This window comes from Myotis davidii, unplaced genomic scaffold (genome assembly GCF_000327345.1).
Source record: "Myotis davidii unplaced genomic scaffold, ASM32734v1 scaffold441, whole genome shotgun sequence".
In the NCBI taxonomy this organism is placed as follows: Eukaryota; Metazoa; Chordata; class Mammalia; order Chiroptera; family Vespertilionidae; genus Myotis; species Myotis davidii.
The window spans coordinates 341336-351126 of NW_006291818.1; the positions used below are offsets into that span (position 1 = coordinate 341336).

Sequence of the window (9791 nt, forward strand, 5' to 3'; positions counted from 1 at the left end):
TACTTAAAAAGAAATTAACATGTAGTTAAATTGTATACCCAAAGCAGACACTAAAGTATTCATAAGTAGTCTAGAGAAAGTTTTGGTTGTCACAATTGGAGGGATGCTACTAATAAAAGGGTAATATGCTAATTAGACCAGATATACTAGATGTCTTCCAGATGTCCTTCCGGACAAAGCCACGGTAGCGGGGGCCAAGGCAGAGGCGAGTCGGGGCGATCAGGCTGGCAGGGGAGAGCAGTTAGGGGCGATCAGGAAGGCAGGCAGAGGGGTTGGGGTGAGCAGGCAGGCAGGCAGAGGAAGTTCAGGGGGAGCAGGCAGGCAGGCAGAGGGGTTAGGGGCGATCAGGCAGGTGAGTGGTTAGGAGCCAGCGGTCCCGGATTGAGAGGGATGTCTGAGGGGTCCGGATTGAAGAGGGTGCAGGCTGGGCTGAGGGACCCTACCCCCACCCTCCCATGCATGAATTTTGTGCACTAGGCCTCTAGTCTATCTATAATGATAAAAGCGTAATATGTTAATTAGACTGGACAGCTGAACGACCTTCCAGATGAAGCTGCGGCTGTGAGGGCCAAGCCCCTTGCACGAATTTTGTGTATCGCGCCTCTAGTTATCAATAACACCTTTAGCAGAATTGTTTTATTTGCACATCCAGGTTTCCTAGAAGGAGGCAGAGGCAGATGGTTTGGGAAATAATATGGGAGAAGGATGAAGAAATAAGAGTAGGATGAAATTCAGGGTCTGGGGTAGATAAAGTGATGGATGGCTGGATCCAGAGAGTGTGTGTGTACTTAGGGTGAATGTCACAGTCCTTTATATGGGTTACTGTCTGTACTTGTGTCTACACTTTTTTGAAATGGTATAAAGGCATTTCAAATTAGCATAGAAATCTACATCATGTACACATTTCCACCTTTGGATTTTTAAGTTGTATATCATAAGTCAATGGTAGAAATTTAACACATTTAGTAGGTTTTAATCATTGATGTTTTGTGTTCTTTGTGATTGATTTAGTTTATAATAAAAAACTACTTTCGCTTCTGAGTCAGCTAGCTTTATTTTTATTTCTTAGAGACTAGCTTATCTTGAAAAGTTGGTGTGTTGAAATATGCTTTTAATTATAGACACACCCTCTTATCTTGAACTTTTCCTTGTAACTGTTAGGTATAGATATTCACTTGTAGAAAATGACTTGACTGGTTTCTAATGAAGAAATGGATACTGTGGCTTAAGTTTGAGGTCATGTTGTAGAAGTAGTGTTTCTAAAAGTGCAGTAAAATATTTTTTAAAATTGATTTTTAGAGAAAGAGGAAGGGCAAAGGACAGAGACATTGATATGAAAAATGAAACTTTGATTGGCTTCCTCCTGCATGCCATGCCATCTACTGAGGATTGGGTGGCAACCCAGGCATGCACTCTGACTGGGAATCAAACTGGCAACCTGGCAAACTTTTGTTGCACGTGATGATGCTTAACCAACTGAGTCATACTATACACTTTTATGTTGGGGTAAAATGCTCTTGGTACCTAATTTTAAAATTATACAAGTGAAACATCTGTTGAAAACGGCTTGATCATAAGGAGTTTTTCTGAGGAATGGAAATGTGCCAGCCTAATTACACATCCTGTTATTTATTGTAATTGAGTTTTTCGGTAAATAAGATCTATAATGTCAAACATTTTTACAGATTTTTCTCTCCTTAAGATTGTAGAATCAACTATTTTTTAAAAAATATTTTTATTGATTTCAGAGAGGAAGAGGGAGAGAGAGAGAAACATCAATGATGAGAGAGAATCACTGATAGGCTGCGTCCTGCACTCCCCCTTCTGGGGATGGTGCTTGCAACCTGGGCACATGCCCCTGACCAGAATCGAACCTGGGACCCTTTAGTCTGCAGGTCGATGCTCTATCCACTGAGCAAAACCAGCTAGGGCAGAATCAACTTTCTTTGACATAGAGAAAAAAAGTTTATCCTATATAATAAAAGCCTAATATGCTAAGTATCCAACTGTTTGTTCGACCATTCGACTAGTCGCTATGACGTGCACTGACCTCCAGAGGGCAGATGCTTTGACTGGTAGGTTAGCTTGCTGCTGGGCTCTGGCTGATCAGGACTGGGCAAGATGGGCTGGACACGACCGGGAGTCCTCCCTCAGCCCCTTCCTGGCTCCATGCACAGGTGGGGTCCCTCCGGCCTAGCCTGCGCCCTCTCGCAATCTGGGACCCCTCAGGAGATGTCAGTGAGCCAGTTTCAGCCCAGTCCCTGCAGGCCAGGATTTGTACACTGAGCCTCTAGTTCAGGGGTGGGCAAACTTTTTGACTCGAGGGCCACAATGGGTTCTTAAACTGGACCGGAGGGCCGGAACAAAAGCATGGATGGAGTGTTTGTGTGAACTAATATAAATTCAAAGTAAACATCATTACATAAAAGGGTATGGTCTTTTTTTTCAATAGTTTTATTCATTTCAAACGGGCCGAATCCGGCCTGTGGGTCATAGTTTGCCCACGGCTGCTCTAGTTTGTTATGTAATAATATTTTGTATTCCACACAAAGATGATGATATTGACCCATCATCAGGAAGCTATTCTCTGGTTGATTGTATTATTCCTTGACATTAATGTGATTTTCATTCTGTTTTTGCCCTATTTTTACTTTTAATTTAGATTGGAACGAAGATTGTAGGTTTTGGATTCAGGAGTTTGTTTGCAAGTGTTCCTGGGAGGTAAGATGCTACCTACCCATGGAATATGGAAAATAATCATAAATAGCTTGTGCTTATAGGACACTTATGTGCGAGGCACTATTCTTAGGGCATTTTGTGTATTAACTCAATATTTTTGCAACATCTCTACAAGGTAGGTTCTGTTATACTTATTTTACAAATAAGGGAGCAGGTTCAGGGACGGTAACTTATTCAAGGTCAGAAAAGTCATATAGTTATTAATTGGGGAAGCCAGGATTTGAAAATAGCCTGCTCCAGAATTCATGCTCTTAAACACTATACTACCTCTTAGAAACATATCTCATGCTTTAAAAAGTATAATGAGATTGTCACATTATATGTGACAATTGTATGAAATATTGGATCATTTTACCAAGAGCATAATTAGGTTCTTTGTACTGATAGTATTTGAGCCATTTGACTTTTGGTTAGTCAAGTTCTTACAAGGTATTTTTGTTTTTTGACATTAGAAAATGTTTACAATCAAGCGGGGAAAGTACCTTATACTAGTAGGACATTTATGCACAATACCATTTCAGTTTTGTAATAGGTAAATTTACATGTGTATTCATTTTTAAAAAGTTGAGGATAGTTACTAAATTTCTGGATGGTGAGGTATAAGGTATATGTCTTTATAATAATCACTTTTGTAATCAGGAAAAATAATTTTCTTTTAAGGCAGATTACTGTTAGTAAATGGTGACATTGAAAAATTACAGGAAATAAAAATATGGTTGGCCCTGCATATCTGTAGGTTTAGCATCTGTGAATTCAACCAACTGCAGATGAAAATATTAGGGGGGAAAACAATCTTAGTAAGTTCTAAAACTTGAATTTGCCATGTACTGAGCACTATGCTGAATCCATGCAAATGAAGTGATGTGTAGCCATTCCCTTCTGTAGCTTATATGCAGATATACGTTATATGCAAATACTGTGCCATTTTATATAACATCTGTGGATTTTGTTTTTTTGCGGGGTCCTGGAACCAATCCCTATGGATACTGAGGGATGACTGTACTGTTCTCAGTTGTAAAAAGGGAGAAATCTAAGCTCTCTTAGGTTACATTTTTTTCTACTTCTTCCACCTGCTGGTCATATTCCACTCGTGTATGTAGGTGATCTTTTGGTATTGCATTACTCCCCTCCCCCGGTGTTTCTTCTAAAATTTTAAATCTATTTTCTCCATCTTACAGGTGAAATCCAGTTATTATTCTACTAGTTTTACAAATAGACATTTGCTTGATATGCACTATGTTACACTTTTTGAAAGATTAGCAGTATGTATAGTTCAATTAACATTTGTACACCTTTCATTTCAATTTGTTAATGATTATCTTTTGCCATATTTGCTTTCTCTCTCTAATATGCTCAACACCCCCCTCACCCCCAACCATTTGAAAGTAAGTTGTACCCCTAATATTCAGTTTAGTATGCATCTCATAAAGTTAAGGACATTGTCTTATATAAACAAGAAGATTATTTTCTTTTTAAGTTTGCAGGTCTTTAGTCCATGAAGTTTGTAAGTACTATAATGTAAATTTGTTGTATGCTCTGTGAAGGCCAGATTTCTGGCAACTACAACTAAGGACCAGGATGTAAATGCTGTTGGTATGCATTATGTATAGGTCTAATAAAGTAATAGTAGAGAAAGGAGGAATCATTGGCCAAATAACCACACTGCAGGATGGAGCTATCTATAATAACAGCATACTACGCAAATCGACTGAACGGCCAAAGAGCAGAACGATCGTCCAGACGACCATACTATGACACACACTGGCACCAGGCCAGCCAAGGCGGGTGTAATGTGATTGGTTGGGGGGGGGCCTTGCCATCGCCCCATGATCGCCCCATAGAGGGAGGCCTAGGCCACTGGCCGGTGAGGTGATCGGTTGGGGGGGCTCTGCGATGGGTTGCCCCAAAGAGGGAGGCCCAGGCCACTGACCAGAGGGCTGCGGTGGGTGGGCGGAGCCTCCCTCTGTAGGGTGATTGATCATGGGGCTCCCAGACTGCGTAAAATGGCACAATCTTCTATATATATAAAAGCCTAAGCATCCGTTACCACCCAATGACCGGAATGACCATTGGGGTAGAAGCTCAATGCAGGAGCTGTCCCCTGGTGATCACTGTGCTCCCACAGGGGGAGTGCCGCTCAGCCACAAGCCAGGCTGATGGCTGTTGAGTGCAGTGGTGGTGATGGGAGCCTCTCCCGCCTCTGCGGCAGTGCTAAGGATGTCCGACTGCAGCTTAGGCCTGCTCCCCAGGCATCCCCCCGAGGGCTCCCAGACTGCTAAAGGCCACAGGTTGGGCTGAGGGACACCCCTCCCCACCCAGTGCACCAATGTCATGCACTGGGCCTCTAGTAACATATAATAGTATTGAGGTTATCACATCAATATGACCTCTTAGGATTAAGATGTTAATAAGGATGAGTCTAGCTCAAGAAGATGATAAGGTAGAGGAAAAAAAATCAATAATATTTCAAATGGAAAGATGTTTGGCACATAGATAAACTTGAGTTATCTAGAAATTTTTCTCAGTGGAAGCTGTCATTTTCCACTGATGTCAGATTACTAACATCATACTGTACTCTAGGTTAAATGTTATTTTATTTTCATCATCAGGTAACAGATCTATTTGTCCATTGTTAAAAACTTAATATGAGAATGTCTCCAGCATTTAAGTGTCCTTTATTTAGGGAAGACAGAGCCCTCTAGATCAGCGGTTCTCAACCTGTGGGTCGCGACCCCTTTGGTGGTCGAACGACCCTTTCACATGGGTCGCCTAAGACCATCCTGCATATCAGATATTTACATTAAGATTCATACCAGTAGCAACATTACAGTTATGAAGTAGCAACAAAAATAATTTTATGGTTGGGTCACAACATGAGGAACTGTATTTAAAGGGCCAGAAGGTTGAGAACCATCCCCAGTCTTTTGTCCTATAGTCTTTCCCATCTTAGTAAGTGGGAGCTCAGTTCTTCAGTTGACAAAAACTTGGAGTTATTCTTCATTCCTGTATTTCTCTTACACCATGCAAATCCTGTTAGCTTCTCCTTCAAAGTATATGAAGATTTTGATTAATTCTCACTAGCTCCACTGCTAACTACCCTGATTGACACAGCCAGCATCCATCTCACTTTAATTACTGTAAAAACTGCTAAATGTTCTCCATGTTTTCTTGTTCTCCCAGTCTCTTCCCAGTGTAGCAGACAGTATGATCTTGTTCAAAAGCTACTTGGTCAAAATCATCTACTGGAAAATTATATACATTAAATTGGTTAAAGTGGTAAATTTTATGTTATGTGAATTGTACCTCAATAAAGCACATAATAACAAAATAAAAAATTAGTAAAACCCCATAATCCAGTGGCTTAGTACAGGGTGTCCCCAAAAATGTATACACACTTTGCATAATTATTAATTCCAATGGGTAAATCTGAAAAGAAAGAAACATCAATTGCTTTGTCAGCTGTTAAAAGTGTGAACATATGTTTTTGGGACACCCTATATTAAAATTTTTTTAAAAATATGTTTTTATTTCAGAGAGAGGAAGGGAGAGAGAGAGAGGGATAAAAACATCAGTGATAAGAGAATTATTGATTGGCTGCCTTGTGCACGCCCCCCTACTGGGGATTGAGCCAGCAACCAAGGTATGTTGCCTGACGGGGAATTGAACTGTGACCTCCTGATCCATAGGTTGACGCTCAACCACTGAACACATTGGCCAGGCATGGAATATCCTATTTATAATAATAAAAGTGTAATATGCTAATTAGACCAGATGTCCTTCCAGATGACCATCCGGATGAAGCTGGTGCTGCGAGGGAAGCCAGTGCTGGCAGCCAGGGAAGGAAGGCCTACTCTTGCACGAATTTCGTGCATTGGACCTCTAGTGTTTTAAGAAAAAGCCAAAATACTTAATAGTGGCTTGCGTGATCCTACATGATATATATGTACACATCCTCATAGGGCCTGTACCGTTTTCCTTCTTGTTCGTTTCTGAAATAGTGGTAAAATACACATAACATAAAATTTACCATCGTGACCATTTTGTAAGTGTGCAGTTCAGTAACATCAAGTACTTTTAACTTTGCTCAAATGTTAGTAAGGGCTTCCTGTTACATCATGTAAAAATACTAACTCCTTCCTTTGCACATTCTCTCTGCTTACCCTGCAATGACCCTGTTACAGCCATACCAAATTATTTACTTGTTTGTTTCATTGTCTTCCTTTTCTAGAATAAAGCTTCATTAGGTCAGTAACTTTGTTTTGTCCACTGCAATACTCCCAGTGCCTAAAACAACACCAAGCATATAGTAAAGTGCCATTATGTATGTGTTGAGTGAATATATTACTGTACTAATAATTTCACTTTCTGGAAAGTCTGGAAATACTCAGCTTCTAAATCTTTTTACTTGACTTTTTTTGTCCCTCACCTGAGGATATGGTTTCTATTGATTTTAGAGAGAGAAACATCAATGTGAGAGAGAAACATTGATCACTTGTCTTCCGTAAGTGCCCTGCAACCCAGGTGTGTGTCCTGACCAGGAATCGCACCTGCTACCTTGTGGTATATGGGATGATGCTCCAACCAACTCCTATCACACTAGCTAGGGCATTTTAATTGACTTTAATATGGAATGAAACTACTATTTTTGTCAGTGTATTTGTTTTGCTCATTGAGTATTTTTATATGTCCTTGTAATTTAAAAATTAGGTAGGTTGAGTGAGTTAGAATTTTCTCTATAAAACTTAAGTTACTTTTTTTCAACTACTATGTGTTCTTTTTTTTTAAACTTATTTTTAAAAAAATACGTTTTATTGAATTTTTTACAGAGAGGAAGGGAGAGGGATTGCCGGGGTCCAGCCCCAGCAGGTCCAGGGGTCCCCAAAGGTGTGGACGGAGTCGGCAAAGAAGGAATGACACGGAGACAGCGTTCAGTTGATCAGCAGCCTAGCCAGGATCTCCAGCCAAGTTCTAGTCAGGATCTCCAGCGAAGTTCTGGTTGGGATCTCCAGACAGGTTCTGTGTCCATGTTCTCTTGCTAGGTTCTCCAGCCAGGTTCTCCAGGTTCTCCAGCCAGGTTCTGTAGCCATATTCCCTCGCTAGGTTCTCCAGCCAGGTTCTGTCACCAGGTTCTATGTTTTATTGTCTTGTAACATCTGTATTTATACCAGTTGATTTTAAACCTATTAATTTCGATTCCAAAGGTTAGGACATTTCTTATCTCTATTCCAGGGAGTAAAGATTATGTACCTTAAGCGTGATTGTTCATAGTTATAGAAAGTTAGAAACATCGATGGGAGAGAAGCATCGATCAGCTGCCTCCTGCACACCCCCTACTGGGGACGTGCCTGCAACCAATGTACATTCCCTTGACCGGAATCGAACCTGGGACCCTTAGTCCGTAGTCCGACGCTCTATCCAGTGAGCCAAACCAGCTAGGGCAACTACTATGTGTTCTTACTTAAACAATGTTATTTTTAAAGCACTTAACCATTGTCATTCACTTTAAAAATTGAATTAAAAGAAATATAGAATATTTCCATGGTTTTCTGATTACCTATATAATAAAACCCTAAGCGACCATTATGGAGGAACGACCAGAATGACTGGTTGCTATGATGTGCACTGACCACCAGGGGGCAGGTGCTCAATGCAGGAGCTTCCCCCTGGTGGTCAGTGCGCTCCCATAGTGGGAATGCTGCTCAGCCAGAAGCCGGGCTCATGGCTGGTGAGCGCAGTGGTGGTGGCAGGAGCCTCTCCTGCCTCCGGTGCAGTGCTAAGGAGCACCAAGTTGAACGATAAGGAGCAGTGAGCAGGCAGGCGGTAAGGAGCAGGGGGTCCTGGACTGTGAGAGGGATGTCCGACTGCTGGCAAGCAGGCATCCCTTGAGGGGTCCTGGACTCTGAGAGGGTGCAGGCTGCGCTGAGGCCCTGCCCCCCTGTACTGGGCCTCTAGTCTATCCTATATAATGAAAGTCTAATATGCTAAATGTCCTGTCGTCCAGTTGTCCGTTCAACCAAAGCATAACATGCTAGTGATATGCTAAGGCCACTCAACTGCTCCCTATGATGTGCACTGATCACCATGGGCCAGTCGACCGGTCGGCCAGTTGCTATGACGTGCACCAACCACCAGGGGGCAGACAATGCAGGAGCTTCCCGCTGGTGGTCAGTGCGCTCCCACAGGAAAACCACCGCTCAACCAGAAGCCAGGCTCACTGCTGGTGAGCGCAGCAGTCGTGGCAGGAGCCTCTTCCGCCTCCACGGTAGTGTTAAGGATGTCCCACTGACGGCTTGGGCCCGCTCCGGCCCACTCAGTGGGACATCCCCTAAGGTTCTCCTGGACTGTGAGAGGGTGCAGGCCAGGCTGAGGGAACAACCCCCCTCTCCCCCCACCACCCCGTGCACTGGGCCTCTAGTATCCTATATAATAAAACTGTAATATGCAAATCGACTGAGCGGCAGAACAACCGGTCGCTATGACAGGCACTGACCATCAGGGGGCAGACGCTTAATGCAGAGGAGTGCTCGCCAGCCGTGAGCCAGGCTTCTGGCTGAGCGGCGCTCCCCCTGTAGGAGTGCACTGACCACCAAGGGTGGACATCCCTCAAGGGATCCCGGACTGCAAGAGGGCACAGGCTGAGCTGAGTGACCCCCCCCCCCCCCCCCCAGTGCATGAAAGTTATGCAACAGGCCTCTAGTGGGTGTGTATATATATATACAATATATGGAATTTATTTCATACCATTGAGACTCTAAAAATCATTATTAACTTTTACTGAGTGGTTTTTTAAGTTACACATAATTTAAAAAGAGATAGGGACTGGAAAAACAAACAAACCAGAAGATAAAAGGTAAAGGTATCACTTAATACTAACATTATATACCATCCATAAGCCTATAAATTCACTTTCACATTGTCTCTGGACTCGTTTAACATTGTTTCCATATATATAAAAGCCCAGTGACCTGAATGGCCAAACCACCAGAACCACCAGTAGCTAGCTATGATGTGCATTGCAGCAGCCAACTGGCCTAATCTGGGCCCTGATGGCC

At 42.5% G+C, this 9791-nt stretch overlaps 1 protein-coding gene across 6 annotated transcripts in view; it reads left to right on the plus strand.

Annotated features, from left to right (window-relative positions):
* The window catches only part of ADAM10 (ADAM metallopeptidase domain 10), a 164176-nt gene that overhangs the window by 12803 nt on the left and 141582 nt on the right, over positions 1-9791 (plus strand). Inside the window, exon 1 of one of the 6 annotated variants that reach the window (XM_015564965.1) lies at positions 2657-2721. The exons of 4 other annotated variants lie outside the window; for them this stretch is intronic. The gene's annotated coding sequence lies outside the window, so the exon portion shown is untranslated. Of the gene's footprint in view, positions 1-2656; positions 2855-9791 lie in introns of those variants that run through there. One more of the 6 variants, XM_015564964.1, reaches the window with a different exon arrangement.